This window comes from Camelus ferus, chromosome 2, assembly GCF_009834535.1.
Source record: "Camelus ferus isolate YT-003-E chromosome 2, BCGSAC_Cfer_1.0, whole genome shotgun sequence".
Lineage (NCBI taxonomy): Eukaryota > Metazoa > Chordata > Mammalia > Artiodactyla > Camelidae > Camelus > Camelus ferus.
In genome coordinates this window covers 101,344,333-101,368,617 of record NC_045697.1, presented here as the reverse complement: position 1 = coordinate 101,368,617, position 24,285 = coordinate 101,344,333, and the positions used below count along the sequence as shown (strand labels likewise).

Genomic DNA, 24,285 nt, shown 5'->3' with positions numbered 1-24,285 from the left:
TCCTCTGATGCCCCTTAACTGCTCCTATGTCATGTGAAGTGCTGAATGCTGGTTTTCTCCGAGTTTGCTTCAGTCTGTGCCCCGAAAAGTATCTGTTAGTCCTAATGCTCCTATTACCATGTTCATGTGGGGCTTTAACTTAGAGGAGGGGAAATAATGACTCCGTGTCTGACCCCTTCCTCTTCTGTCTGTCCTCTACGACCCTTGAACCTGGGGTCGTTTTCCGTATCCTTTTACATCACACGCTATGCTTTCTCCACTCTTGGCACTGCCATATTCTGTGATCTAGTTCTATAGGTCTGACTTCTAATGTGTTAATGGCAACTAAGATTGTGTTTTTAAAAATCTTGCTTTTCCTAAGGAAAGCTGGTAGAGAAGACTATTGTCTTGCTGTGGACTCAGAATTCTTGCTGGATGTCAAATTCTAAACACCTTTCTTATTTTATTGATCTTGTAACTATCCTAGTCCTACTTGAGGCGAGTGCTACCCCTGGCAGAAAGGTGAGGTCCTACGTAGAAAAATGCAAAAGCGTTACATGTAGATATATTTCCAAATAATAGCGCCCTTGTTACATGTTGACCTGTCCTCTTTCTCACATATCACCTCTATCTCTTTCCTATCTGATGTATCACTTTGTTCAGATATTCTTTAAATTTGCACAACAGAAAGATTTTTTTAATAGAATTTCTATCATAGAACATGGTGAGATATTAATGCTATATATGTTAACTCTGACTTATATTCATTAATAGGAACCTAATACATAGCAAGTGGCTATGTACTTACTAGGGATCTCCATCCCGTGCTGAGTTTTGAATTAAGCACTGAGGGGGATAGGTGAGAGGCAGAAGGTGCAATAACGGTCTTTTAGAAACTTGAAATATAGTTGGGAAGACGTGACAGCACAACGCAACCCAAGAAAGCAGTGTAAATGATAGTCATTGACTGTTTTCACTATACAAGGTCAGAGAGTATAAAATCAACAGAGTCCACAGTACCTGGAGATCATTTGTGGAGAAGCTGGAATTCAAGCTTTGGCAGGGTGGTAAATTTGGAAGGTGCTGAAAAGTAAGAATTGAACCACAACCAGCAGGAATAGACATGGAGAAAGGAAGTGGGGGAGAAGAACACAGGGGCCCCTGGGCACTCTGCCTGACAGAATAGGAGGGATTATATTGAAGAACAATGTAAGACTCATGGAATGCTCAGGAAACTTAAAAAAAATCCAGTAGACATATTTTATAATTTTTAGCTGCCTCCCTCATGGTTTTCTTAAAGCTCAAATTATAAAAACTAATAACACAGGATGTAAAATTTGAAAATTTTGACCTCCTAAGGCAATAGCTACCAGATACCAAAGTGGTATTTGAGATGCATTACGTTGCAGAAGTCCCCTAGTAGGAGCTGGAGATCTAGTTAGATGCCGCCTACATTCCTAATGCAAAAGGGGTGGGAGATCTGGAAATTAAAGGCTGATTTCTTCGGAGTGACCCAAAGGTCCCCTAGGAACGTCCACAAGGAGGTAGGCTGTGTGGTGTTTTCATGTTTCCCACATAAGTGCTCAAAAGTGGTGTGTCAAGGAGACTCAGTAAGTTTTTTGTTTGTTTTGTTTTTGTGTTTATTTGGGGGGGGGTAACTAGGTTTATTTATTTATTTTTTAATGGAGGTACTGGGGATTGAACCCAGGACATCATGTACGCTAAGCACGTGCTCTTCCACTGAGCTATACCCTCCCCTCCTCAGTGAGAGTTTAGTATGTGTCCCTTGAAGTTTTGGCGGTGGTCGTAGAGACAGTGCACTGGCTTCTGATGAGTCTAAAGACCAGGAATTGAGCTAGTGGGCAGTCCGTGGCAGAGCGAAGGAGAGGTGCTGAATTGGGATTAGCCTGTTTCCCTGGGGTTTGTTAGGGGGTTCCCTATGGAACAGATGTGGGCATGAGTGTGAGAAAGCTATCATGAGGCTGTCCAGGTCCTGTCCCCAAAGGCTGCCTGGTGACCAAACTGGTCTCAACTGATAGAAGCTTCAGGTGCCACTTGGAGCTGAGGGTGGAGTAAGGGATGAGGTGAGATGAATGACTCACATCAAGTACAGACGAGAGGACCCCAGTGACTGGAGAAGCAGGAGCAGTCGCAGGAGAACCTGGAATAAGTTGAGAATCAGCTTTAAATACATACGAGCCCGCCTAGCTCAGTGACCAGAAAGTCAGCCTTCCTTCTCCACTGACCTCTTCTTTCCCCACCTCCCCTCTTTCACTCCAGAGGCATTGGAACCAACATTAATTAGCTGGGGAGGAGGGACCTGGGGGAAAAAATATGGGACCCTCTTTTTTGGCTGTGGTTTCCATTGTAGCAGATCCTAGCCATGGAGGTAGACAATTTAAAGTTTAAATCAGCTCTTTATATGTAGCTGGGTATTCTGGTTTCTAAATTGAGGATATGTTTGGTGACTTCATGTAAATGTAAGATTTTTTTTGAAAGCTCTGGGTGATCAGGGTATGGGTAAGGCCCTAATGCTTATTGGCTCCAAAGATGATGTGTTAGTTAACAGGAGCTCCTGTAACAAACTGCCACAAACTGGGTGGCTCGAAACAGGAGATGTCTGCTCTCTCACCGTTCTGGAGGCTAGAAGTCCAAAGCCAAGATGTCAACAGGGCCATGTTCTGTCTGAAAGCTCTAAGGGTCGTATGTTTATGACTTTCTCAGTCTCCAGTGTTGGCGGCATTCCTTGGCTTGTAGGTACTCGAGTCTCTGCCTCCCTAGGTCTCCACGATTGTCTTCCTCTGTGTCTTTGTCTTCACGTGATATCTCCTCTCTCTGTAAATTTGTATTTGTGTCTCATGTTATAAGGACATCAGTCATAGGGGATTAATGGTGTACCCTACTCCATGCAGTGTCATTTTAACTTATGTCCCTACTTACCTGCGTGCCAGACTTTGTCTTTCCAAGTCCTTCTCTTTTGTGAGATCTTCTTAGACCAGACAGGCTACGGTCAGCCAGTGTTTACCAGTTCAGCTAGTTTGATTGAACTTTTCTTTAAGATTATTTTTTAAATGACCTGATGGCAGAATATTCTTTTAATCCTTTCTGTGGCTTCAACACATCTGTATTGTTTAGTGATAGTATTTTCACAAACTACTTGAAATAATTGTCTACAAATGTGTCTTCCATTAAACTGTATTTTCCTCGAGTCCTTTTTGTTTATTATGGTTTCTCTGAAGTCTGTTATAGACCCTGGCTTGCAGTAGGGGCTCACTAAGTGTTTTCTAAATTGGATTGAGTATTCACAAGAGCTGACAGGGGCCTTTTGCTTTAAGTGAATGTTGGAGTATATCCCAATTTCTGGGAGGACATCTTTAAATTAAAATCCTCAGCAAAGTCCAGGGAAGTCACTGCAGTGGAGTGACAGCTTCCTCACCCCTTCGAAATGCTTTTCATCTTTTTCCCTTGCCTGCCCAAATACCTGAAACAACTCTATTTCCTTTGCCATCACAGAGTCTGATTAATAATAAATAAGCAAATTAAGTAACATCTAGTATGATGTGATTTAAATCATTCTACCATGTGGCTCACTAGGGCAGTGATTTTCAAAGGGCAGCAAGGTTTTTTTTTATAAGGAGAACAATGATAATAATGCTAATAATGATGTTTATAATTATAATAGCTAACATTCTTAGTTCTAGCTCCTGTATATGTATTTCTCTCATTTCTTTATCCTATCAGTTCTATGAAGTAGGAAGAATTATCATTCCGATGTTACAGATGAAAAAGGAAGGTTTACAGACTTTAATTTCCTTGCCTAAATTCACACCACTAGTAAGATGCTGTGGTAATTGCAGTTATATGACTGTTCTTATAATGACTGTTAAAGTCAATTAATCAACATTACTTTTAACTGTTTATATGTTTTTTTCAGTCAAATGACTTCTTAAGGGGTGAGTTTAAAATACCTATCTACGTGACAGTCCTTTCTGGAGACCTATTGCTCAGACTTGAATTTCTTATCCTCCAATCTGAACATTCAGATAATGATGCAATAAAATCTTTTATGGGATACTCCTCAAGACTGTTATATGCTAAGGGAGGGAATAAGATATATTTTCATAACTTTTGACTTCTACAAAGTACTTCCCTCCTCATCGCAGCATAGAAAATCTCTGAAATTGCATCTCATAAGGAGGGTAATCACCAATTATTTACCGAGTCATCCCACACTATCTCATTGTATCATTTCTGTGGAAAGACGGAATAGAAAAACATCCAAACTTTCATGCACATTTAAAAACCCATACTCACTGGGGGAGGGAGGAAAGTAAGTTTAGATAATTGCAAATTCCATTTCAGCCAGTTGTATTCCAAGTAAATGTTCTGTCCCCACATGGATTACATCTTATCTTTTGAAATGGTTGAAGCTAATGCTTTTCTGTGCTCACGTGCTAGTCTTGTTTCCATGTGAGAAAAGAGAGCAAAGCAAAGAAGTTGGGTTGAGAATCTGTCTCTGTCACCCATGTTCTCAGCTGCAGGGGAGAGGGGACCTTTGGGAAAGTTATTTGGCATTTAAAGGAAGTGGTTCCCAAGGCAGCTGCTGAAGGACGTTGAATATTTTGTTAAATGATTTTCTTCTCTGCCCTCTTTTACTAATAAATCTTCTTTAAGAAGCATTTAAAGAGTAAAAGAAAGGTTGTTTTTATTAATCTCTTTTCTCTTTGCCCACAGAACCTAAAGAAATGGTGTTACCTGGCAAGAGATCTGCTGTCCTTTATAAAAAGTCAGACCAAGGTAATGCTTATTTTGAACTGATTTTTAGGGTTTTTAGTCATTGTAACCTTCATACATTCCACTAGTTGGTTTTTCTTAATTCCTGGTTTCAGCTATTGAATAATCTATCAAAAAAGTAAATTGTTATCTGAAAAATAGAAGGAATGATTTTGGTTCATCACCATGTTTAGGATGTAAACAGTAAATTTTAAAATATACATTAGCTTAAAGCATTGTGGATAGTGGTTCATTTTCTGACACTGATCTTTCATTTATGTTGATTTATGGATAGGATCTCTACTAGAAGATTGTGTTCTCTTTGTTTGGAAATAACTCCTGTGAGTGTATCATATTTACAAATGATAGGCAGTAAGAGAATTAGATTTTTTTATTAAGATTTTCCTTTTATTTAAGCATTAGTCAGTTGTCTTTACATGTCATTTTTTGAATAGGCAAAAATTTCAGTGCAAATTCCTAGAAAACTTCATTGAGTCTGATGAAGACACCCTTACACAAAATGTATATTTTCTTTGGAAAGATTGAATTATATCTTACAGTTGTTGAATAGCATGCCTGATTATGTTCAATAGATTGCATATTTAGTTGCTAAATTTTCAAATTGCTATGTAATTTATTTACATATGTTGACCTAAGAATGTAAACACTCATGCAGATATTCTGATGACATATACGTGTAAACAAATTGGAGCATAGATGCAGATATAAAATGTGTGTATGTTTTATGAATAAAGCTGCTATCTCAAAAGAGTTTTTAATAGAAAAGTTTCTGAAAGGTTAGAATCCTGATGGGAACTAAATCCATCTATTGATACCATCTGCTTATATAGCTATGAAGATATGATGCCACTTTATATGTATAGACACACATCATGGATTGGTTGAAATGTGTATTAGACTACATAAGAATTGGAACTAATTGGGTTCTGTTTTTGATAAATTGTCTGATTTCTAAAGAACAAATGAGTGCCGAAACAAAGGAAGCATTTGAATTTAATGAACATCAGAAGAAAACTGGTTTCTGAACTTTAATTTGCAGTTGAGCAGAAGTAAATTGTTAGGCTGAATTACAAACTGGGGTGTTTCTAGTTATTTTTGGCTTTTAGTTAATTTTTTGAAGGAGATATTAAACCCCTTAAGGAAATAGCTTCTCTCCTCTAAAGGGGATTTTACATTCTAGGCATTCTGTTCAGGTTTTATCTATACTAAAATGTGAATTCAAACTATAAAGTATTTTTAAATGGTTAATGAAGTCAACTGAGGGCTACCTTTTGCATAGAACTATTAGCTGTGACTGCCCAAAGAGAGAGACACTGTGATGAGAGCTAATACCTAGACAATGTGTAGAAGAGTTAGTTCAGTTGAAGCTGAGCTCTGTGATGCAGACGTAGGAGATGAATGGTAGAAAAGTGCTGGTTGAGGGATAATCAATGGAAGATGACACAGTAAAAAGAGAGATGTTATCCCAAAAGGGGAAGAGAAAAGACCCCAGTTTTTATCATACCCCAAAGACAGGAATTCAGTTGGAGATGGAGCACTGTGTAGTGAAAGATTTTACAGGATTTATTAGTAAAGGAAATGTACACTTGCAAGAATGGGAGGTGGGCTGATCCAGGGAGGAAAAGCGCTGTTTTTGCCCCTTATCTTACACCCTTGCTTAGAGGTGAGGTGGTCTTTTGACTGATTGACAGTTCTTGCCCCTGGAGTGCTGAGTTATGTCTGGCCCCTTGGTGCATGTTCTTACCCATAATGCACACAGAAAAGCCCACGAGGGGGTGTGGCTAAACTGCAATGCTAACTGTATTACAGTGAGCATTGGGTCATGTCTGGCTGGGTCCTTCTCACTACCTCGCAGTTGCGGCTGTCGGCTTCTAACTGGTTTCTTGCTGGCACTCATTTAGAAGTAAAGCCCCTTTATGTGGGTGGTAGGCATACTGCCGTCTTCTGGACCATCCTCCCTCTCCTCCACCTTATCTGCCCAGTGCCTCGACTTATCTAACTACCTAACAAAAGGGACACACTACAGAGGGTGGAGGATCCATGTCCTTTAAAATAAAAAATAAAAGTGGAGGGAGGGAGCACAGACTGTCCACGAGGCATTCATGTGAAATTTTTCTTTTTTTAGAGGTATGCACATACTAATATATCCAGTTTTATTAGGCTTGTATGTTCTTTATTTAAGGTATGGATAAACTTAATCCAAACTGAGTGTAGTAAAGGAATAGTTGGGGTGAAGGAGGAAAATTCCCATTAACGTGACAGAATGTCCAGCATTGTGGACCCAGAGTAACAAAATTTGCTTCTCCCCAACATGCAAATAGAGGGGGAGTCCAAGTGCTTTGGTGTGACAACACTTCCAAAGAGGTTATGCTCTGGGGTGTCAGCGTTTGTATGGAGATTGGGAGTGGGGTGTGAAGGAGTAACTGGGGTGGGAGAAATGTTCATGTCATCACCTCTCTAGCTGGTCCTTTGGATTCATTGAAATAGGGATGTTTGCAACTTTATAAAAAAATTCCCGTGAATAAGACCAAGAGTGCTGATGTTCGCACACTCTGCCTCTATTGCCCTAATGGGATTTGTGCATTTAAATTCCAGTGTTCAAGTAGTAGAAGCAGAAGGCATACTGGTGAAGGTGCTATTTTTAGACCCATGAGACCATTCAGCTTTCCTCAGTTGTGCATGATGACTAACACACTCATTTTGTGTGTGTTTAACTCTGGCAGTGGGGTTTGGGAAGCAGCCTATTGAGTTAACAGGCACTTTTGTGTGTGCAGATACCTGAAAGTTCTACATTTGACTTTTTATAAAAGCGTTTTAAAATATGTTTTCATGTAGTGTTTCATTATGTAAAGTTATGGATGTCTGTTAGTCACAATATTCTTAATTTTGCCACCCAAAGGTAGAGGCAATTTTGCCTAGTCGGTTTAAATATCCCTCTCTATACCTAGTAAAATTAGGTACAAAAATAGAGACTGTTATTCTGTTCCATTTTTCCATAGGTTGTATGTCCTGGAAATAGATTGAATTTGCATTAAGAATATTTCATGTTTGTAATTTATTTTTATTATGTAGGAATATTAAGTTTTATTCTCACATACATTTAACTTTCCTGTAGGAAATTGAAATAGGATATTAAGGATTCAGCAATTGTTTGGTGTACTGTAGGTTGAAATCTAAGCTTAGTATAAACACTTTTTTGAGAATTGAAAATAAACTGTCATAAGGCTAGTGTCCAGCATTCTTTATGCCCTAGGGGCACTAAGAAATGTTACAAATACATTGTTTAGAGGTTGGCCTCATTGTGGTTTATTATAATTGGCTGTGGAACATTTTATAGATGTAATACACGTTGAAAAATTTTTAAAGGATACAATTCTTCTGCTATTTTAAGAGCTTGTTACAAATTATATTCTGTATTATTTCTTACAAACTACTGTAAAGTGACGATGGAAAGTAAAGCATCAAATTTACAGGTTAATTAATAAGTTAATGACCATGAATTTAAATGAGATTTAGGAATACTTCCACAGGTGTGATGAAAGGTGGGATGTAATTGTCGCAAGGCCTGAACTAATTCGTGTAGCGTCTGTCCAGGGCTTTACAGAAATGTAGCTACAATGTCAGGCGAACGTGCTTCCAAAGGGAATCCAAACTGAAAGAGAATAAGTCACTGAACAGTTTCATGGAGAAGGGATTCAAAAGTAATTCTTAAAGAGGAATTTACTTGACACAGAGTCATTACGATAACTTTTATGAATTCTCTGATTTTTTAGATGACTTTTGTCATTTGCAAAAGTTCATGGTGTTCTTTACTCTTCTGAATATTAGATTTTGTGGGATGCTCTGTCATTTGAAAACTTTAAGGAAAACTCCCAAGACTGCAATCCATAGCATCATCTAGAATTGCCTCCTGCTGATATGCAAGTTCTTGCATCGATTGCCCTCCTATGTTTCTTGCCGTCTTTGTTTCTTCTTACTTCATTACGTACCGTTAATATTCTTGTCCTTCCCTGTGCTGAAAGCGCCACTTGGAATGCCCCCTCTTCTTTCTCTTTTATTCCAAAGCCTACATAACCTTAAAAATTCTCTTTACGATGCCTTCTGAGTTCCTCTCATGCTACACGTTCCATTACGCTACAGCTGTTTCTCCTCCTTAACCCATGTTCATTAACATGGATACAGTATCTGTCACATGGTCACTGATCTGCATATAGTGCTATGTAATAGTTCTCATGTGTGCATGGTGTATATGTGTGCCTGTATTTACACACTGTATAACTATTGTGTGTAAAGGTACACACACAGACATGGGATATTTTTCCCCTTTACTGTGATTGTAGAAGAGATCCCTCTGTCATCCACTTGACCCCTATCGGTGAGTGGAGTAGACAGGCGTTGGATGAATGGGCTCCTTGCGTCTCTCAGATTGCCATTGAAGGAATATCTAAAAGACTAGAAGATTCCTTTGTACTGTGAGAGTTACAATTTAGCTGTTATTTGTATTTATGAGGGCTAACTTGAGAACCTTCTCTCCCGTTACATCTTTTCAAGGTGAATAAAATCTAAATTCAAACGGACTAATTTATAAAGCAAATACTTTTCAACTATTGAAATACACTCTGTTCACCAAAGGGAGATTGCCTGATTCTGTCACCCACTGGCTTTGTGCCACTGTGCACATGTCATTGGAGAAAAATCTAACCTGGGCTACTCAGCAAAGGCACTGTTGCTTAAGCGAAACACTGCTTTACAAGGGCACTGCTTATTGCACACCTCAGATGAGAATCAGTAGGGGATAAAAGGTATGCTGTAATTTGCCACCTCATTTATTTATTCAATCATTCATCAATTCAACATTTACCCACCATAGCACAAGTACCTTAGCAGGAGTGGGGTGCATGCAGAATTTGAGTGTCTCTCTCTTGTTCTACACACACACACACACACACACACACACACACACCTGTCTTATACGTACATATATACAGAGGCTATAAAATACACCTTTTTACTTGCTTTTAGAAGTTATCTCTACGCCCCTTATCATTTTTCACATCAATATCAATTTCTTGCATATTCTTCTGTACATCCTCATTCCTGTGGATGACTGGAAACATTAAAGCATTTTTAAATTTTAAAAATAGCCATTTAAAAGTTTTTAGTAATTATTGAATCTCAGGCATAGGGATTTCATGGCCATTTTGAATGTTCATGTCTGTGGATACGCAGTCTGAAATAACGTATTTCTAGTTCCGCAGTTGCGTTTCTTTAGGTTGGGACTCTCAAAGTCCCTAAATGCTAGGAATGCAGGTTGGGGAAGGGCTATGGTTATTTGGGAAGTTAATAATACTAGGACTGGAGCTGGAGTTGGCCTTTGGGAACTGGGGCTTCCTGGGAGCTGGCAATTCTCTGGAAAGGACTAGGGATTTTGAGGGAGTTGGTTCCTTTAAGGCTTTAACAGATGTGTTGGTTTTCATTTCTTCAGTTTTGCAGTAATAGCGTTACCCTGGAAGGGGACGCATGTCACTGGGGCAGAGTGGTGTGGATGGAGGCAAATAATTTGTAACACGGCATGTCCACTAGACTTTGCAAGTACATGTGGATGTGTCTGTCCCTTCCTTTCTCTAGATTTATTTTTTAGTGCATTTAGCATTTAAAAAATTATGCCACTAGATGTCAGTAACAACCTCCTAGGGTTCCTGTGGCCTTAATATGTGGAAAAAATGGTACCTTATTAGAACATCTTATCTGAGAATAGTAAGTGCTTGTTTTGAAAGTTTAAAAAAAATACTTTTTGAGCTGTGAGGAGGAGGAAGATTACAAGCATCATAAAATCTTTAAACATTATTATTTTTTAAACTGGGTTTTGCTCACATGGGACAAGTCACTCTTACTTCCAGTCTTCTCTCTACCAATGAGATGGCATGAAGAAATATGTGCGAGGCTGAGTAATTTCTCAGAAATTGTACCTGAGCCAGAGCTTGAAATTTCTGTTTTAATGCTTTATGATTCATTTATGCCACGATGGCATGAGAATTTGTGCTTGGGGCTTGCTTCATTCTGTTTCTGTGGAAGCATATTTCATGTACAGCCTATCAGAAGGTGGTGTGCTATTAATTTTTCAGCATCCACATCTGTGCACTGTTTACTTAGTAATGTCTAAACTTCCCTGGATCTGTGCTAGTAATGTTATTTTTATAATGCAGTTATTATCTGGTCAAATCAGATTTACATTACCAGAAGGCTTCAGACTAGTCTGTTGGATTTTGTCCATCAGCTGAAACTCAGTCTTAGGGAACTGGCTGTGAGTTGACCAAGTACCAAGCAGATTTTTGAGTAACGATGAAAAAAAGCAGAGTTCTCGTTTCTCTCCCTTGGAAAAATTCTGCTTTCAATATATTTAAAAAGAAAAGACCTTAGCAAAAGTTGGTGAAGAGAATTAAGAAAACATTTCCTTTCCTTAAACCAGTTTTACCAAGGAAAATACTAATGTAGATGTTACACCCTTATCACTTTGAAGATTTTTAAAAATTGTTTTAGTTGGTGCAGTGAGAGGGCTAACTCAGCTAGCACATGGACTAAAGAAATAATTCCTTTCACACCGAGGTTGCTATAGTTGAGAATTATTGGTTTATCTTTATAAGATTATCAGTAAGTTTGCAAATTTTTTGCATTTCTGTTTTAGAATTACTAGTAAGAAGGACTTACCGAGATTTTCCCCGGGACTGGGTTGTTATTCTTTGATTATGTTTGTAGGTGATGAGACAGACATTTGAAATCATGCTGCAGTTACTTGACCCACATAATTTCTTCACACAGAGCAGGTGCAGTGAGTAAGTGCCGTTAATAAATGGAAGGCACTTACTGGCCAGATGTTCAGTCAAGGCACCCTCAACATTGAATACACAGCTTGCTTGATCTATAGCAGTGCGTCCTATGCTTCCAGTACTTAACCCTCCAGAAGGGGGTCAGGGCTTCTGTCTTCAGTCTGTCACTTTCTTGGTCATTTGCAAATAGTTAAATGACACAGATGTATGTGAAGTATTTTGAGTTAGAGATGCTGCCAATTTCAAGCAAACAGTTTTAGCTCCATATTAAGAAACGAACTCCCACTCCCATATGGACCAGTGCGTCTCTGCTCAACCTGTTCATTTGCCTGTGCATTGACATGGCTTAAGTTAAGTATACAGAGGGTCAGGTCCCCTTTGGGCTGTACTGGAAGTTCAGACAGTTCAGCCTGACATTCAGAGCCCGCTGTGCTGCTGCTGCGTCCCAAATCTTCCCAAACCCATTTTCACCCGATTCTTCACCCAGGCGTGGCTTCGTAGCCCGTACCACCTGATTGAGCCCCACGCCTGTGTTTGATCGACTTATTTCTACCTTGATGACTTTTCATTCGCTATTACCTTTTTCTCTTTTCCCCTCCCCAACTTCTTATTCTTAAAAAAAATTTTTTTAGTCCGGTATAGTCGGCTTACAACGCTGTGTTAATTTCTGGTGTGTAGCAGAGTGTTTCAGTGATATATATATCTATATTCCTTTTCATGTTCTTTTTCATTATAGGCTTTACAAGATACTGAATATCCTCTTATTCTTCATTTCAGAGATAGCAGAATATAGTAGGGACACTTCTCAGTAGCCAGATGGTCTGCATTCAAATCCCGGATTGATGATTTATTAGCTTCTTGCTGCCTGACCTAATGCAGGCTGTTTAAGCCACACAATCTCATATTGGTTTCTTTTACAAAAACTATTAAAGAAAAAATACCTAAGTAACTGAGTTAATGCTAATATTAACTTAGGATATTGATATTAACTTATAATAGTTACTGGTACATAGTAAGTGCTTATATGTATATTAGTTACTCTTTATTCTATCAAGTCAGCCTCAAAATTCACTTCCATAAAATTTAGTCTCAACACTTACCGTTCTTCATACAGCGGCTATTAATCTTACTGGTGTGTGTTTGCAGCTCTGTGTGCTCACCTCACCAGCACTTTTATGTTTGATGATCTGTACATCTTGGTATATTATTTTCCTCTTCAATAAACTAGGATAATAATACTTACCATAGCCATCCCTCAGGGTTATTATAAAGACAAAATTGGAGAACAAGAGTAACAACAGAATTGATGGTAATTATCATTCATCCGCCTTCTGTTATGTGTAAGGAACTGAATTCGGAGATTTACTTACAGTGAATTACTGCATAACGCCATACACATGTTTAGTGGGTGACAGCCAGGGAGGTGATGGATTCACATTTCAACTTAATGAGGGTGAAGAAATGGCAGACTATCCAAGTACAAAAGTCAAACAGAAATAGAAATCCTGGAATTGGGTTCAAAAGACAAGTTACAACCTGATATGGAATTTGGAAACCTATGGAATTTGGCTGAAGTTGTTTAAGAGGCTGGAGGACTTATCTGAGAGAGAGAGCATGCAGGCAGAGAAGTCATGAAGAGCTCGCTCACTCCCACCACCGAGCATCTGCACGCTGATACAGACGGGGGAAGCTCACAGTCGTGTGTTTCTGTAGTGTTTGTAAAGGTAAGGTCTGTAATACTGTTTTATTTCAGCTAATGTGTTTATTCTTTTGAAGTCCACCATTGAAAATATTATCATAAAATTATTATGTCTGAAAATGCTAGGGCAGATAAAATTACTCTTGTCCCAGTTTTTGTGCTGATATAAATATCATTAACAACAACAATTAATCATGTAATAAAAATGTTACTGTCCATTTTTCCTAGAAGTTGTTTGATATTTGATCTAATTGGTGATTTGATATCTGGGCATAGATCAGATATTAGATATTTACACGGCATGTGTGAAGGGCTTTGGAGATCATGTACTTTTGCTGCGTTAGCAATAGATACCTTGCTTTCCGTTACTAGAATATGCTTAGCTTTTGATGCTTTTTCTTAGTAATTTATTAAAATTGCTAAAGATGTAATAGATCAGCATTCTCTGATAGCTCTCACGAAACTTGTGGTAGACATCTCATCTTCTTCAGGAAAATGGGAAACACATTCTGTGTGGTACTGGCAAATTTGGGGATAATAATAAAGGCAAATATTTATTGGCTGCTTATTTGATGCCAGGCACTGTTCTAAACACAGTACTTACACCTGCAACTGACATTGTAAATTGACTCTACTTCAATTAAAAAAATATTTAAAAATAAAATAGATAAACAACAAGGTCCTACTGTTCAGTACAGGGAACTATATTTAATATTTTATAATACACTATAATGAAAAGTATATATTTTTATATATATATATATATAAATATATATAAACTGAATCACTATGCTGTACACCAGAAACTAACACAACATTGTAAATCAACTATACCTCAATAAACAAACAAACAAAAATAAACACAGTACTGTTTATTAGGGCCTACTGTTAGCTCTGTTTCAGTTTTGTCACTAATACTATGGGACAAACACCCAATGAGCAAAACTCATTGGCACAAATCTGCAGATTTTCCAGGGTTACGCTGGTCTTAGCTGGGGTTGTTCATGCGTCTACAGTCAGCTGGAAAGTCATCTGTGGGTTTGTTTTGCTGATCTTGGCTGACTTCTCTCACGTGTCTGTGGACAACTTTGGCTGGGACGGCTAAGCTGACTTGGCTTTGCTCTGCACCATCTCTGTTCCCCCAAAAGGCTAAACTGATCTTGTCCTCAGGGTGGGCTCAGGGATCTCAGAGAAATAGAGCGGAAATGCTAAGAGTCAGAACTAGCACAAAGCCATTTCTGCCACGCTCTGTTGGCCAAAGCAAATCTCAAAACAAGCCTGGAATCAAGGAATGGGAAAATAGACTCCAACGTTGGAATGAAAGGGGCCACAAAATCCCACTGCAATTGATTGAATACAGGAGAGTGGAGAACTGGGGTCGTTTTTATAGTCCATCCACCGGAATCTCCATTCTACATGTGAGAAAACTGAAATGCAAGGAGGTGCACTGTTCCTCTCATGGGCCCTGCCTAAGTTGCAGATTCATGAGCAAATCAGATGTCATTGATTTAAGCCACTCAATTTGGGGTAATTTTTTAAGCACTCATAGATGACTGCAACAATATCATTACACTTTTGCCCTGTAGCTCCTTCTCAGGAACATATGTCAGAGCCTGCTCCCACCCAGTGACTACCATTCCATTTTGACCCATGCTTTATTTAAACTTACTCTGATTTGCCAAGGAAACGTGGACATTTTTACCAATGCTGGCTAACATACTGAGCAGTGTAAAGTTGTAGAACATTTCCAGTGTCTCACTACGTTCTTTTGAGTGATGCTGCTCTAGGTTGTCATTTACACATGTGGTCCAAGGCTAACTCCTGTAAATATTGGCATGCAGTTGCAAACATCTTTTGACTTTGAACAGAGCCTTAAAGGATGTGGTCTCGATTTCCCAGGACTGAGCTCCAGGGGAGGACAGAGATGAGAATCTCTACTCTAGTTAATAGGGTTCTGTTTCATTTAAATCCACATGAAAAGGCAGCCTTTTTGTAGCCTTACCTACATTCTTTCCTAGCCCCTGGACATGTGGATAATGGTTTATTTTCTTGGCTACATTAGTTCCCTTTACTTTAGTCCTGCCTGACTTTCAGAATAATTCAATTCGCAGAAGTTATCCTAGGAACAATGATATCCCTCTGAAAATACTTGGGGGCTCTGTTCTCCCAGCAGAGAGTCCTCATGAACACGCAGGGCTTCTGTTGACTTGAAAGTGAACTCTGGCTGTGGAGTGGATATTACTCCCTTGAAAAAGAAAAAGAATAACTTCAAGGCAAAAGGGTCTTTATACTCCCTAAGGTGTAAGTTTTCTTGAAAGCTTGTTTATTGATTTTCCTGGTAACAACTGAGCTTGCAAGCTATAAAAGAAAAAGAAACAAACAGAAGCAGGGAAATAATATCAACGATCAACAAGTATATTCATCAGCTTTATCTCCCTCGTAGGCAGTCACACCGAGCTGTGAAATAAAAAGTACCATATGCCCCAGTTCTAGTTTTATTATAGAGTCCAGAGAATTTAGTTCATCAAAAGGGAAAGCAAACACTTGAACTCTCAAGCCAGGGGCCATTCCCACTAAAGGTGACTGCCCAATTTAATGTCACTGTATGAAGAAGGTGAGGCGAATTGAAGAAAACATGGCCACTAAAAGGGATGGTACAAGTTAGAATGGTGTTGATTTTGGTCTCTAATTGTTCGATCAGATGGCCTGAAATAACCTCTATTAGCATTGGTCTTGTGGGAGGACATCTTCCTAAATTTCTGACCCATGTGATAACACTTTTAAAAAGTCTTATAATCAGGTAATTTTGGAAAATGCTGAATTTTATATCTCCCTCCTGTAGTTTTATGATGCACATTAGAATATTAGTCTCTGAAAATCCTGCTGTAAAGAAACCTGTTTAACCCAGCATTTCCTAAAATTGGTGGACCATGAAACATTTCATACTTTAGTATATTTTTATGTAACTCATTGCATCCAGAGACTTGATTTCAGTGGTTTCTCAGAATGATAAATTTGTATTTTGGTGTTAGTTTGCTTTAACTAAGTTTTCTAACATTGAACACCTAAACTATTTTATCTAACAGCGATGGATTATTTTTGCAAAAATGCCTCCAGCAGTATATCCAGTCCACATGCTCCTCCCGAACCTTTTTGGCACTCCCCACCAAGATTATTTTCCCTTCCTTTGACCTTGAGTGGATTTGAGTGTGCTCTGATGGGCAGAGTGTACTGCAGAAGTGATGCTATGGGATTTCCAAAGCAAGGTCATAGAGAATGTATGGAATCCTCCTGACCTTCTTTATTTCTGGACCCTTTCCCTTGGAGTCCAGGCACCGTGGTGTGAGAAGCTTTGCTTTGCTTTATGACAACAAAAGTTACCTGGGAAGAGTAGCACTGTAGCCACGAGCGTCCATCTGCACAGATTAACTTTCCAAAATGAGCAGGATCCTAGGACCCTGATGGTGAGGGAGGGGCTGTAACATGGAATATTTTCTAAAGAGGGCTGTTTCAGGAGGGTTTCTGGGAAGGTAGACGATGGCCAAGCAGCTCTGGAAAGGTCTCTCCTGGGACATGAGAGTTTTCAGAGCTTTGTTTTTAGGAAGGTCAATTTTAGAAGGAGCCAAAAGGTAGATGATTAGCTGAAGCAAATTTTAATAGCTTCTGTAACTTCCAGATAGTTTTTAGTCACTTCCTTCCCCTTTGCAAATAGCCATTTCTCAGAAGAGCAGATTATTATCACTGTTTCTGCTTTCTCACCAACCATTCACTCTGACCTGTAATCTTTCAATCTTTCATTCACTCTCATTCCAGTCTCTTTCTCAGATAACTAGTTTGGTTTTTTTGTTTGTTTCTATTTGCCAAATGTAGTGGACTCTTTCTGGGTGAACTTATTGGTCTCTGTGATTTTGGATTCTACCTAACTACTTTTAAGTTCCATATTTATATTTCCAGCCCAGGGCACAGTTCTAAGCTTCAAAATGTTACCCACAGGCATCTCAAGCTTACATCCAAAATTGATCTTACAAACTTGTACTCTAAACCTCTCCCTCCTGTAGATCATTGGAAGAAACATCATTCACCTGGTCGCCCAAACCAGAAACCTGGGAGTCACCCCCTATTCCTCTTTGTGCTCTTACCTTCTCTTCCCCACCAAAAAAATCAATCACAAATTTCATGGTCTCTCCTCTGTCTCATAATTCACATTTCTCTCCACACCTTAGGTTCAGAGTCAAATCATAGCACTTCTATGTGACATCTGAGTGATATTGAACAAGATTTCTAATCTCTTATGCCTCGATTTCTCATTTATTCAATGGGGATAACAGTAATGCCTAAATGAGAGCATTATTGTGAGCTGGGGAAGATTAAATGGGGATAAACTAGGGGAGGAGAGAAAAGATTAAGTTGATTAAGTTGACTTTTTTGTCCCCCTGTGGAGGGAAAAAGTACTATTTATTAATAGGGAAGGTTCTTAATGGGTTGTTGAGTATTTTTATAGGAGCAAATAGCTTTTAAAATGCTATAGTAGTAAATAAAAAAAACTAAGGTTGTAATTTGGTTGTAAGTCATGGGAAAATAGTTTATTAATATTTTTCTCCTTTCATTGCACAGTTATGGGATATTGTCAGGAAAATAAAGGAAGAGAATTGAACTATCTTTACCATCCTTTAGGCAAACAGAATTGATTGTGTGTGTGATGAAGTAGATTAAAAAGGAAGAACCCCAAAGCAGCGTCCTAGGACGTTTAACCAGGCCGATGTGAAGATACCTGTGTCTTGTAGGCTTAGCCAACAGAACACTGCTCACACAGGGTTAAGCCCTGGTTATGAATTTCAGACAATTTCCTGTAAGCATCTTTTATTTTTTGCTTAATAGCTAAAAGCCCTTTTAAAAATCATATTGCACATGGAGAGACTCATGCATGGAATAGTGTAGGTGAATCACATAGCCATGTGTACTCAGGCTACCACCATCAAACAAAGAATACATGATTGATGGTTGTCATCCCTTCTTTCAATGAATTTTTATTGGCCTTCTGCTATGGACCACTAATTCTGGATAGTAGTCTACAAAATAGACAGAAATCCTTTCCCTACTGGATCTTATGTCCCAGTAAGAGGAGACAGACATTAAACAAAATAAATAATTGTACTGTATTTTAGACAAGGGCTATGGAGGAAAGTAGGAAAGAGGGACAGGGCATCTTGTCATGGCGTTAGAATTGTCTGTTTCAAGAGAGAGGCTTGGAAGTCCTCACTAGGAAGATGCTATTTGAGCAAAGACCCCGAGGATGTCATGGAGTCAGTGAGTGGTTCTGCTCAAAGAAATGAGACGATCTGACTTTCCTTTTACCAGGATCCCTCTGGCTACCCTTTGAGAATAGACACAAAGGGAGATGAGTCATTAGGCTGCTGCAGTAATCCAGGCAGGAGTGGATGGGGCCTGGGAGGTAGTACCGGAGGTGAGCATGGCAGAGATAAAGTTCAATCTTAGTGTGTGTGTGGCATCTCTGAGGCCTATTCCTGTTTTGCAGAAATGCCAGTATTTGGGGGCAAGACTCAGGGAGAGGAACCAGGGAACAGAGGCTAGAGAGAAACATCAGGGAGCTAGCAGGAGAATCATTAGAAAGTGATGTCACAGAAGCCAGAGGCATCACGAGTAAGAGGGCGGCATGAACCATGTTCAGCACTGCAGAGAATTGAGCTATGACTGTATCTGAAGTGGGTACCTTCAGTCTGACAAGTAAAAGACCATCAGTGACATTATCAGGGAAAATTTAGTGGGTTTACTAAAGCAGAAATGACAGATTGAGATTGGGAAGTGAAAAGGTGTAGACAGAGAAAATAGATACTCGCTCATAACCAATGGTTATATATATATATATATCTGTGTGTGTTTGTGTGTGTGTGTGTGTGTGTGTGTGTGCACAATCCACAGTAAGAAATATATTTTAGTAGGGGAGGGTATAACTCAAGTGGTAGAGCTCATGCTTAGCATGCATGAGGTCCTGGGTTCAATCCTCAGCACCTCCTCTAAAAAAATAATAATAAATAACCCTAATCACCCCCCCCCCCAGAAAAAAGAAAGGAACAAGAAAAAAATTTTTAAATTAAAAAAAATTTTAAAAAAAGTATATTCTATTTTGTGATCCATTGCACATGCACACACATACTAACTTACCAAGTTTTTCGTGACATAGTTATTACTTTTTATATGTGCCATCCACTCCATTTTCTATTCTATTCTATGTAATCTCTTATTAAAAATGCTTGCTGCAATCCACTAAATTGCTTTCAAAACCCACTCCAGGGTCCTGACTCATGATTTGGAAAACATGATCCCGGGCTGCAATCAAGATAAAAGATGTTCTCTTAGAACGTTCCCCACGTGCCTGTCAGTCTCATATTTTGGCATTTGTGTAAAACTTCCAGAAACAAGTCTCTCTTACACCCATGCCACTGACTTAGGATGCTGGTCTGGCCCCTATAGGCATATGACTGTGGAATCCCTGCTTTAAACCTCAGCCTATGGGATTTGTCTCTGTAAACAGCAGTAAAGACAGGCATACTTATTTAGCTTCAGCCTAGTCAGCCAACTCAATGGATTAAAGGTTTTTAAGGTCTGGTTACCAGCCCTAATGACTGAGCTCTGAGTATTGATTCATGCCGATAAAACATGTGAGACAGATTTACAAACGAACATGCACCCCTGACCAGACTAGGTGATGAACAGGGCATCCGTTTCCTGTGTGTGAGCCCATCCAGTGGTCCAAAGTGTTTATTCATTTACTGATACAGCCTCTCAAAATTGTTATTAAGTACCTACCACGAGTCAAGAAGCCTGCGAGTTTGTGAACTTACAAAGACACGAGACAGAGATGAGTATGCTCTTGTCTCTCACACAGCTGAAAACCCAAAGCTGGAGACAGAAAATTTTGCCATCACAACAGCACCATGCTCTTGGTATTCCCAGTTGCTGTGGGGATTCATAGCCAAGGCAATGGCCATGAGTGCTAGGGCCTGACTGTAGTAGCCAGGCAAGGACGAGTGGGAAAAGATGTTCAAGTGAAGGGAACTGCACTTGCAAAGTTTGGAGATGTGAGAGCATGAGGTTTGCGTGGAACTGATGGAAATTACCTGGGACTAGAACATAGAGGGCAGGAAAAAAAAATTGAGAGACGTGGCTGAGAGAGTGACTGAAGCCAGGTCTTGAATAATCTGGTAAAACATGTTAATGGATTTAGACTTTATGCCTCTTGCAACAGGAGCTGCCAAATGGTTTTAACTGGTGTAGTGACTTTATTGAATCTCTGTTTAGGAAGATCACTCGTTTTGCACTGTGGAAAATATATATCAGGGAGGAAGGCTGGCAGCCTGGACATACTCTCTCATACATACTGAGTACCTGACTCTTTGCCAGCACTGTGACAAGATCTTGGGCATTATCTCACTTAACTCTTATAATCGTCCTGTGAGGCTGGGCTTTATAAGCATTCCAGTTGTAAAGGTGAAGAAATGAAAGCAAAGAAAGATTAAGTAAGTTGTTTACAGTAGCATAATACATAGGTGGCAGAATTAAGATTCATTCCCTGCCTAGAAACCTTATGATGCTCTTGACAATTCGGCTGCATCGACTCTGTTGGCAGCTACTTATGTGATATATGGTCTAGGATCGTAGAAGGGGCTGAAGATAGATAAAGTGCTTTTTTGGAAGTGAGGAGAATATGATGGGCTTGTTTCTGTGTGTCGGGGCACAGAGGGGCTTGGTGAGGGTCAACAGGAGAGAAGGATGTTATTGAGACTTTTGACTGTACCAGTTAAGTTGGTGATGAGCCAGTGTGTGGGAGACGATGATACCGTCATTTGACTATGTTAGATTTAAGGTGCCGAGGGAGTGACTCTTGGAGCTGTCCAGCTTGGAAGCATGATGTGGATTAGCAGTGGAGAACTTGATGGTCCTGAACACCTAAGTAGCTGCCAAATCCTGGGGAATGTAGGACACTACCCAGGAGATATATTTAGGTTGGGAATAAAAAAATGACCTAGAAGAGAAGCAGTAGTTCTGGAATAGTCAGAGGAAGACAGAGCCCATAAAGGGCATTGAGGACAATAGTTGATGGGAAACCCAGGAGAGTATAATGAGTTTCAAGAAAAAGATAATGGTCAATGATCTTAAATGTTTTTGAAATGCTAAGTAAGAGAAGAGCTGAGAAATTCATTGGATTTAGTGATTTGTCTAGTGACAAATTGACAGTGAGGAGGGCACTTTTGGAGAAAGATAGAGACAGAAGACAGATTACCATGGATTGAAGAATGAGGGTGAAAAGTATATAGAGAACATTTGTTTATTTATTGACATTTACTTATTTTAAAGGGCTAGTAAGTGGAAGGAATGAGGGCTGTGATGGGGGAGGAACAGGGATTTTAGAGAGAGGCGTTTTGGCATTTGTTAAATAAAAAGGAATCTTCAGCATGTTCACCTGCTGATAGAAAAAAGTGAGTAGAAAAGGAGAAGGTGAAAGATGTCAGGGAAGAAGGACATACAAGCAAATGAATTTTTTGAAGAAGTGAGAAGAAATGATGACATACAGAGCATTGGTGGCAAATCAGTTTTAAATTTGATTTTCCCATGATGATTGCCTTCGTCTGCTTGGGCTACTCTAACAGAAATACCATAGCGTGGCTTAAACAGCATTTGTTTCTCATGTTCTGGAGGCTGAGAAGTCATAGATCATGGTGCCAATGATTTGCTTCCTGGTGGGTCCCTCTTCCTGGATGGCAGAAAGCCTTCTAGCTGTGTGCTTACATGGTGGAAAGAGAGAGAGGGTAAGCTTTCTGGTGTCTCTTCTTATAAGGGCACTAATCCCATCCCGAGGGTTCCACCCTCATGACCTAGTTATCTTCCAAGGGCCCCACCTCCCAATACCGTCACATTAGGGATTAAGATTTCAAGGTATGAATTTGGGTGGGGAAACAACATTCAGTCCGTTGCAGAAATAGAAGGAAAGAGTAAAAAGTATATATAGACGTCTATAAATGTGTAAGTTTTGTGGCAAGATGGGGGATTCTACGTGATGGCTTCCATTTGCTCTGTGAAGTCAAGGAGGTCTTGAATTAAATCCTGTATAACCCAAATGCCTGGATTATACAAGATTTAATTAAAGTGGATGTCCCGAGGGATAGCTTGGCCAAATTATATGTAATTCATATATCATTGTACTCACCATCATATAACTAAATGCAGCTTCACTTTTTTTATATAGTAAAATTCTCATGGCAGAAGTCCTCCACTGATTCATCGCTGAAAATGAGCTCCCTCCAAGTGCGCTGAATGTGCTGCTCATCACCCCCACTCTGTACTTAACCCCTCCCCTGCATCGTGCCTCTGTCTGTTTTTGAAAAGTTTGCCTCGCAGGTGTTTTGGAACAAGTCTGTGTGGTTTGCCCATTCTGGTACCCTTATCTGGCCGTCCCGCATCCTGTGTTGAGTGCCCTGTGTTGTGAGGCATGGCTCCTCCTATTAGTTGTTCTTTCTGATGCACCCTCCTTGGCTTTGGGGATGGGCGCCATCCTCCTTTTGTTCCAAGGGTGGCCATTGCTCCTGGCCAATTAAGGGCTAGATTTTGGGTACACCGGCTCCTTCCATATCCTGATGACAGTGTTTCCTTATTGGGCAGCCCCACCCTAGTGGAAGTAGAGCCCCAGAAACTGGCCATTCTCTCCACTGCTGATCTGGTGCTGCTGGCAAATAACAGAAACCGAATGGGTCCATTCACTTCTAGTCCAGGGTAACTTCTTTCACTGCTAAAACTTATCCAGTCTCTTATAGGTGACTGGAGGAGTTTGGTACCAACGCATTCTGTCCTCAAAGAGATGGACTCTTTCTATTTCGGGACAAATTCTGAGGAATGTTGATCATTGCAACATTCATTCTTTCAGGGATAATGGGACATGATGTCCGTCATTAAACTTCCCCAGAGAATACAAGCTATATATTTACTGTGTCCATAAACCCCAAACCCTGTGTACCAAGCTCTGGGCTAGTTTGTTTAGACTCGTTGCTAAATCTGGAAACACGTTTTACTTTTGTTCTCCTGAAGCTCTTGTTCTCTGTAGCCTTCTTATTAGTCTGTTTAAGGCTGATATTGTCATCTTGGCACCTCATGATAGCCCCTTCATGGTAAATCTGGCCGTAATAGTATTGTGGTCCAACCACTGAATCCAACTAACTGCAAAACATACTACTATTATTGTAAGGTATCAACTCATTTTTTTGAAAAGGAAAAACTGTTTACTAATTAAAAATTTGAGATGTCAAATACAGATTTGTTGTTTATGAGCTTGTGGCTTTGTTTGGAAGGGCACAAACCACAGGTGGCCCCTTCACAAACCCTCTTGAATTTAAACTCATGGTTTCAGGCTGTGGAGTTGATGCAGCCAGGTCTGTCCCTACCGTTTGGCAGTTAGGATGATGTGGCCATCCCGTGTATGGTAACTGAATGGATGAGGATGCCCTGGAAGGGCTCACAGAGAGAGCAGGCAGAGTGACAGGCCCTGGACCTGGGTGTTTTTAAAAATAAGTTCTCCCTTTTAATCATCATGTATTATTATCTCTCTTTTGCAGTTAAGGGAATCAGTGCTAAAAAGAGTTAAGTAACTTGTCCAGAATAACACAGCTAATAAGCTTCTGAATCAGGCTTAATACCACATTTTTATGATTCCAGAGGAATCTCCAGTAATTATAGATGGTCTTTCTCCAATAAGGATAGATATAAAGACTGCTTTGAAAAAGATCTCCCTCAGTGTCATCTAACTTTATATGGAGCCAACACCAAAATGGAATTCCGTGAAGCCGAATTAAGGAAGAAATTTTGCAAATGTCAGTCTGTATCCTGAAAATGTTACATTTTGTAAGTCCAAAATAAATCCAAATGCCATGTTTTTAAACACTGGTCTATTGAAAAAATAGTCTATTTTTATATATT

The 24,285-nt window shown here is 39.6% G+C and overlaps 1 protein-coding gene across 1 annotated transcript in view; it reads left to right on the top strand.

The window, feature by feature from the left end:
- Nucleotides 1–24,285, top strand: part of INPP4B (inositol polyphosphate-4-phosphatase type II B) — a 643,844-nt gene that overhangs the window by 107,981 nt on the left and 511,578 nt on the right. The window contains exon 2 of the mRNA XM_032464080.1: nucleotides 4,714–4,776. The gene's annotated coding sequence lies outside the window, so the exon portion shown is untranslated. The remainder of the gene's footprint in view (nucleotides 1–4,713; nucleotides 4,777–24,285) is intronic.